We start from the raw sequence: 9,241 nt of genomic DNA on the forward strand, positions 1-9,241 counted from the left end.
CTGTCATATCGCTGTCCTTCCATAGGTAGGCAACATCCATATTCCATAACCTTAGATGGCCGACGCTTATCCCAGAAAATCCATGGGACTTGTCTGCCTATCGATAAGCGAGGGGTCAGGCAGTTAACACGAGGGGCAGCAACAGTGTGACTGATCTAATAATACCTGGATCACAGTGCACTGGTCCCATAATGAGCGACAATATCCTGCATCTAATGCGATGTAGTAGAAGCGCATGGCCTCAGTGTACTCCCAACTGCATGGATAAGTTACTCCTCGCCCTATGACTCACAACAGCCTGTCATTGGCATCATCAACGTTACCCAAGGACCACAGTTGCACAGAGGTGTCATGGTCCAACTTGGATTGATTCCTGGGCACGGACTTCATGCACTGACATTGTAGCTTCCAAGAACGCCTTCCGCCTGCCACACGGACCCTAGGTCAATAAACGCTGGAGGCATAGCTCAAACAAGACTTTAAGAGTTGACGCGTTGACAATAACTCCGCCAGTCTGCTTGTATAGACCAAATGCGACTTGCCGTCGGTCGAGCCCGGTACTTATTTCGCATAAAGAGCATTGAATAATACCAGCAGAAGTCGCAACCACCTTAGGGGAGAGAGTGGATGGCTGCTGACCTGTCCCTAACACCGAGTAAGTCCGTAGTTTGATGTTGACCGGGGGGTGACTCCTGGTCCTGCCTTAGTCGTCTCATTCTCATCTCAGCCGATATATGGATGGAGCATTTCATGCATTAAAGTGAAATCTCCGCTAGATTAACAATCCTCAAGTACAAGTTAGAGCCTAGTTATAATCCATCAATTCCAACATACGCGAACACTTGAAACCGCCATCATGCGCTCCTGGGAGTCCTCGTCACATCCCGCAATTTCCCATATGCACAGCACCCAAAAGTAATTCTTCCCAAGTTTCCTGGACTATCTCCCCAAGGTACTGCCAAGTGCCGACCATATACCTCGTCAGGGGCAGTGGCCTCACTCGGCAAGCAGACCATATGCCTCATCGGGAACATTCGACTCAGTAGCCAAGCAGACCAGCCTGGCCCTAACTAACCCTCCAGGGATATTCCGTTCAGTGCTCACTTGAACATCCGAGGTTCGCTGGCCTCTTGTGTCATATGTAGGCGGACTTGGTCTGGAATTGATGTCTCACGTCCCCGACAGAGGAGTTGTTCTTATCTTGTGATCTGTGATTGCACGAGGTTCTGCCGGTAGTATCTAGCAGACGCTGTGGCCAAGATACGATCCCATTGGACTGTTTCCGGGATTTTTTTTGTGCTTCATGCACGCATGCATTGCAGGCCGTGTATGTATGAGGAAGCGACCTTATTGGTAAAGAGCTCATGGTTGACGAGAGCTATGCATGCATATCCTCTACAAATAGAACAATATATCTCATAGTATAAGATGGTTCGTTGGTATGGGCGATGGGGTGTCTACCTGGGGTAGTCTATGTTTTTGCTGTCCACTACCCACGATGAAAGTCCAAACTAGTCCGTATATAGGTTTGTTGCTTGATGAAGGCCGCAACTCATGATGCCACCTAATTTAATTAAACAAAAACCAGCTTGAAAGGTGGACAAAAAACAAAGCCTGCACATTATTTCTCTAGATTGCTTGAATGTTAATCCTGAAATTAAGGCTATTCTTGCCATGCTATGAGGGTACTGTATCTCATAATATCCAAGCACAACAACATAACTGAGATAAATTAGGATAATCTCAAACCCGGACAAAGGCAGAAAGGTGAAAAGGAAAACGAAATTAATAATCAAGAGTGGGCAACTAAGACAAAATCCCAGGAAAATAATAGCCAGGATTACCTATGATCCATGTACTGTGTAGTTCTACCCTGTACGTTCCCAAATTGGTATCTGGTAAGAAACAAGGTACGGAAAGCAGGTCGCAGGGCAAGTACCGGCCGTCGATCACTCGCCATATGGACCGGGTCTACGGAGCGTCTACGGAGCTGTCGTTTGGCCTTCTAATTGCAGTAGGTAAATCACTGGTAGCCTGATAACCGTTCCTAGGGTAGTCCTCGGCCACAAACCTTCTACTGCACATCACTAAGCCTTTTGGGGTAAGGTGCGGAAATGCCACGCCCGAAGATCTGGTGGTCTTGCAGAGGTAGACTATACCTGTTTCAGTAGTCGATACGATCAGTTTTCATGACGGGGGGCCATGACGTTACATCGTAAGTTAAAGTTGGAAGATGAGTGGTACTGACATACCATTTGCCAGTCAGAAACACGAATGCCTAATATACTTTTCAATTCGAAGAATCCCAAATTACCATGGCATATAAGGACCCCAGAAGCGAAATGAAACCTGATTTCTGGTCATTCTAGCGCAAAACTTAGGATCTCCCTTTCAATCACGGAGGCGACACATTAGTACGGGCTACCTTAGGCAGCCAAGTCCGTACCGAAGATGGCCACATCCGCATGGTATCTTACCGCTAGTGCTGGAGGTGGCTGACAGTGATCAGATAACCGTCATTTCGCTTACAATATGCTAGAATGATTCCAAGGCCGGAAGCTATGGCCAGTTGCTGACCCTTGATACCGATCAGCAGGATGTAGTCTACTCCGTCTAGTCTTCGGTTGGAAACTCGTAAATCTCACGCAGTACGGCGTTAATCAAGGAATGCTGAAGGATTCAGGATTCTACGTGCAAAGGGAGTGCAGAAAGTTAAGCCCGCAAGAAACAAATAGAAAAATGAAGAACAAAGGTAAAGTTAGCCCAAAAATTTTTTTTATGGTTTGAAAGAAAGCTAATCTCGGTGATATGATGCTTGGTGATTTGTTCATGCATAATTTAAATTCAATGTAATATTCTTCCTTTTACTGATGATTATATTTGCAACAGTATTATCCAGAGCAGTCACCGTTTTTTGTGGCATTCTGGCTCCAAGGAAAATGCCTGATCATCTAGTAGGACTAGAACGTCCGGGGTCCGGCTTCTAGGTGATTCACAATGAACGCTAGCTAGACAATGACTCGGAAAAAGCCAAAGTGGGGATTACATGGTGATTATGAATCCGAATCCTTCGGCTTGTTACGGTGTCGCGCCTGAAACCGCAAAACACCCCCACGGATAACTCAGGACCTGGCATCGGAGGACATCGTCTGGCAGGATATCGGAATCTTAGGTCAGGTTTGTGCTCGGCCGCCCGTAAATCCTCCCTCCCAGCAATAGTAAAAGGTGGACCTATCTCAAATCTCCATGTCCAGACTAGCGTTGCCTCGTGGCTTGATTGGGTGATCGCTTCAAGGATAAGAGCCTGATTCATACATCGTAGGTTGCGGTGTATGCAAGCGCCGCCGCAAATAGCACTTTGCTCCGTTGTTAATTACCCTCGGCTGTCAAGAATCTGTCTTGGAGCAACTGGAGAGATGATCCTGGTTGGCCCTGCCGGCGCATATATGTGGGTGACATGACTCGAGTTAACCTTAATAGATTGAATTGTCCAGGGTGTTTTGTTCAAGATAGTGGATGAATACGTAATTAGGCGATGGAGCCTGTGAGCGTCGGCGCTTCCATAGTAATTGGCGAGGCTTAAGGAGTCAGACACGTAGTGACGATGACAATTTCAATTCACACCTGATCTGTCAATCTCTGACCGTTAGTTCTTCTCAAATATCAAGAAGAAGCAAATAGTTATCAAGTGATCATCTTGTGAATACATCAGGTGCCTAACTGTAAGAAGTAATTTTCTATGTAAGAATGATCGGCCGGGAAAAGTCAAAAGAAACTCATACTGGCATTACAAGGCGTTACCCAGCCGCAAATATCGAAAGTCAGTTTTAATACCAGCCAGCCTCCAATTTACAATACAAAGTACACAATACATTCATTTCAAACCAGGGCAGATGAACATCGTCGGCATGCCAGTGATAATATCAGTTCCACTGAATTGGGACAGAGAAAAAAAACCAAAATAGCCGGTAAATAATTATGTCTCATAGTCTTCTTGATCAGCATGGATAAACATAAGGGGTGTCTCAGCTACTTTACCATCAAACCAACCGTTGTGTGAGACGTAAGATACTCCGTACTAGGAGCCTGAACTCTGTATTATATGAGTTACATGGATAGAACAGACCACTGACCAGGATTGTCAGGAGGAAGGCGCCATGACAAGCCTTGCATCGGCTTTTGTGCCAAACTCGGGAAGGCCCGAGCGACACCTGCAAGCGGAGCCGATGTCTGCCACGTGAAGTGACCAGGGTCCAGACCCAGAGTGGAGTGAGTGGGCAACTACTATGCTAGCGCCCCCCTTTTTGTCTCAGAGGAGCTTAGCCCGTGGGACGCCCGCTCCAGCAGTTCTCGCCTAAAGTTGGAGGCTAAAAGGGGTGCGACCGGCGGTTAGTGGCACCGTCTTGCGTACGTACTCTGTAGTCGTTTTCTTAGAATTCCAAGACCAGGTACTCTGTAGTGAGAATTTAGGTTTCTTAGGCGAATGAACCGAGGTTTGCTCTCGATGATCTACCCAATCAGTCGCGTCTAATGACATTCAATTCAGATAATCTTGTTGTCACCATCTCAGGAGGGTGGCGACTTTAAGTCAGGAATCACACTATGCTGACAGTGTGCGTGAACATGTAGAGTACCAATTTGTTCTTATGTGACTTATCAGATACGAGGCCGGTTGCCTGACTGCAGTACATCACCCTATGCAGCATAATTAGGATCTGCGACCGTCTCTTGAGTAATTCATCATGGCGGTCTGAAAACTGACTTGTACCTGAGATCGTTGCGTAGCTACGCCGTGGTGTGTTTCAGCTGGTATCTAACAGTTAGTGGTTCTCTCTTTACCCCACGGGTGATTGTACATTAACACCAGGCATAATAACTTTGAATGAAACTGTACTACTAGCAACATGTGCATAAATCGATGAGAGGGTCGGTTCTAGCATCAAGAAGTCAGCCTCCATAAGTCGATCTGGGTTTTAAGTCGGTCAGATACACCACCGAACTTTTGCAGCGCCCCCCTCGTAGGTAATCTCAAGGCATTCAGGCAGATTCAGCCCAGAACCATGCAGTACACCTGATTCCATGTGTTGTATCACCTTTGTGCAACGTAACTAACCACTTCCAAGGAAATGCAAGCGAGATCCTGCACATCCTTTCAAAGGGGCCAGTCGAAACTGACATTTCAGTTCGACCTGAGGCGTTCAAACCTCGAAGTAATGAGCTCACTTACGCTTCGAAGGATCGACCCCATTCTGTATCCCCGTCTCGCGTGGCTGGATTGCGGAGGTGAACATATAAACACTGTCCACTTTCGTACAAAGTACTTGAAGTATGCACATTACAGCGCATCCCGACCTCAACAGGGAACCAGCTGCCGTGGTGTTTGAAATTTGATCGATGGATCTGTGCTCTACGGTCCATGCATGCAGCATGACCAAGAATGACACTATGCAAAGCTTGGAAGGCCGAAATTACAAGATCAGCATGATTATGTTCTCTGAACTTTCATCCTGCGTCTGTTGCCTGGCACAGCTTGTTTTCAGTAAATTGCGCGGGGGAGTAGAAACATGGCCGGCAAATCCGGCCAACTCCCGGCTATTTTCACGGCGTTTTCGGACTCAGTATCTAGTCGCATGAGGGGGCGATATATAGCAATAATGCCAGGGATAATGAATTGATAGTCTCAAGGATATCCTGATTTTACGCGGCAAAACCTTATCATAGATACTTGCTTCAAACAGATGGAAAAATCGGGTCGCTTCAAATCCCGCCGCTAGACGCGTTGCGGCAGTTCACCCGGAGCCAATTTGGATGGACGTTGAAGGCTTTCGATGATCATCAGGCATCATCACTTGTCAATCCCCCTCGATGGGCTCCATTAGACCATATCCTTTCCAGGCGACCTAAGCGACTTACTCCTTTTCCGCTTGACTTCTGAATAATGCCGCTTTTTGAGGACTCCACTTGCGTGGTTTCCCCCTTACTTCCGGCATCATTATTTTTGGTTAGGCAAGAAAACCTCATAATGAGCAGCACCATCGTGGTCAGGATCTTCAGGAACCTAACGGTCAATCCGTTCTAATTCTGGCTCTCGTACCTTTTGACTTCCCGGTTTCAAGGGCGGGATAGGACAGTAGCTCCTGGATTAGTTCGCGGACTTCATGCTTAATTATTATGCCTTTTCACCCCTTCCTACTTCGGCCTTGTTCGCTCTCCATTAGCATCGTTGGATCCAGAATGGCGGATGTAGATGAACCGTGTAACCGACTTTGCTATTAATTTTTGTCTTTGTGTCAGGAACGGCCGCGGAGCTTGTGGAGTACTCCATCTGTTTCCCCTTCCTCTTTCGTCGATGGATGAGTCTTTTGCCAGGAATAACGACCCACCACAACGATATAAGCGAATCTCATAGCTCCATACATAGTTCACTACTAATTGCAAAGTTTTGGACCACTCATGAGTAGATCATTTAGTACGGAGTAAAGTCTTCAGAATCCTTACATGGACGCTCATGTTCTCGAATCTGACTAGTAATTATCGAGCTCTGAGTCGGGTATCCCATCGGATCTCGAAGCGAAGTTCTACAAAGTAGTTCAAACTCATACATCAAAGCTCAGTCTCTATGGAATTGTGCGATAGCTCTTTCTTTACGTTACGGAGTATGTTCTGGAAGGTTTGAACAATGGTCGGAGTAAAGTCGGTTCCTGACGCGGAGTACAGGATACAGACGTTTCGTAGATACTTTGTGCGGGGTGGAATATGCCCACGGGGACCTTGATATTTTTGTGGTGGTAGCTATGAGCTTCAGTAACTCGATTGAGGTCTCGCCAGGCTACGTAATTTCTCGGCCCATGAATCGCGTGGCGATCTTGGCGCAACAAAGAACCTTGACAGGCTAGCCTGCAGGTGCTCATCGCAAAACCAAGGATCAGGATGGAAGTTCTATGGAACGAAACGATCAAACTCCCAATTTGGTCGAGCATAGAACCTTAGGCACTAGCTCTGTGGTTAATTGTGCTGAGACAATCTCCGGCCGAGACTCGCTAGTTATGGTATCCATTGTAGAGCATAGATTAGAATCTAAGACATTTTCGAATTGAGTACTCCGTAGATAATATCATTCTTCAGAAGGAAATGATTTCCCGAAGAGACTACTTTGGATGGCTGGCGGAGAATGGCTTTCAGATATACCATGAGACGATCTAGCGGGATAGTTAGTCGATTAAGGGCTAAATCGAAGGGTGTGGATATGGAACTGGGATTCTGGGACCTGAGGGGCATTGTAACTAAGGCATGAGACCTTCGCTTTCCGACGGGTGATCCTCCGTTTCAGCAAGGGAAATCAATAATGGATGCTGGGAGTCGCAAGACATACCTAACAGTTGCGTTGATTATTATTATACCTCGATGACATGCGAATATCATACCTAACTAACCAGTGAGTGTGATAATAGCAACTGATTCAGATTGATTAGCAATATAGCTTTGGACCAACGGGAACATAACCGGGATTGTGTCAGCTGCACATAGGTGCAGTCGGATCCTACAGCTTCGCACGTGACAAGACAGATCGAAGCAGCCAATACATGGAGTCATGGTCACTATTGGAAGATTTATCTATTGCATCAAACACTGAAGTTGAGTTTTGACTTTTGAACACCAAATCATGCAACCTCTGTGACTTCTGGGAACCGGTACATCCTGGATCCGTGATCCTCTTCTGTTCTCTGTACCCATACGCCATCCTCCCAGCAGATCCTCTGGTTCCAGAACAGATTGACAAGAGTGATGATCTTCAGCTAAATTATTAGTAACAAGGCCGGTCGTCTCTGTAACCCTTTTGGGTAGTTAGTGTCGTAGGTTGTCTGCCGAGGCATCTCGTGCCGCATAGGACCGGTAGAGCCAAGACATGGAACCAGAGAACTCTCTTTCCACTCCATATTGTCTCTGTTTGGACCAATGGACCACTATGATCTTTTGGGGTTGAACTCAAATTGAGAGAGATTACTTTCCTTTCAAAGAACAAGCGCCTGACGCTCTGGCCGTCCCTAACCAATATATGGAATTGGATTAGACTTTCATTTTGATCGGTTGGTATCTGATCGCGAGAAGCGGATTGGGGGGAACTCATTGAGTCCAGGATACAGCTCTTCTATCAGCGGTGGCACGGATATGCATCGTCACTAACGACTTGTCTTAAGGAGAACTGTTACGGAGTACTGTTTGTGCGGATGACCTATCGAAACTAGTTCCCCTGCATGGGCGATCGGGCCTGCCAGTATCCCCTTAGGTCCGATCAATGATGCAACAGCCAAAGCAGGTGGCCAGTCTCTGGTCGAGTCTCTCCCGTTTTCTATTCTTTCCTTTTGTTGAACAGTGCTGAAGGAATACGGCCATCAACTCCGGGCCCCTTGGAAAAAAGAAGCAAAAAGATTAAGTGATACGAGTCTGCTCTCGGATACGGAATACGCAGTAGATACGTACATAGTTGTTACGTAGCTACGGTACCTCTCAGACCCACGCTCGTCCAAATTTTGCTTGAGATCATCTGGGATTTTCGTTGGTTGCCAGCGCCACAATAATCTCCGGTTCCATCAAGACACTAAGTCCTTCTGTCTTTAGCCCCCAAGCGAAAAGGAGAAGGAAAATCGTTCAGAAACCCCCTTCTAGGTGGCTGGGGCTAGACTATCTATGGCTTAGACCCGGTTCACCCATCGTGCTTGGGAGCCCACAACTCCGTCATCCACCACCATGGACTTGGTTGAAGATGGGGGCTATCCAGGATGATGGCAGCGTCGCACGGAGATACTTCCTAACTGGGATAGGACATCTCCTTTTGCTTCCTTTTTTCGTATGCATATCAGTAGTTTTTATTATATTTTATTTTTATCTCTTTATCTCTTCTAATTTGTTTGTAATTTTCCTCCTGTTAATTTATGCTTTGCTTTGTCTGCTTATTTTAGTTACTCTTTATCTTGGACAGACTACGACATAATAGGTCAAAATAAAATAAAGAAGCATGAGATTGAAAACCAGCTAATCTTGACGGATGGGAGGATCATCAAACTGGTGATCCAAGCATAATCCAAAGTTCGAATTCTGAAACAGTAACCTCTACGGCGAGCCCGAAGGCTAATACCAACACGGCTGGTACCTTCAAGACTAGAGATGTCCATTGACTGCCCAGACAAAAGGATCTACAGTCGATTATAATGATGATTTATCGGTTTTTATGATTGGAAAT

Source organism: Aspergillus fumigatus, chromosome 6 (assembly GCF_000002655.1).
Source record: "Aspergillus fumigatus Af293 chromosome 6, whole genome shotgun sequence".
NCBI lineage: Eukaryota > Fungi > Ascomycota > Eurotiomycetes > Eurotiales > Aspergillaceae > Aspergillus > Aspergillus fumigatus.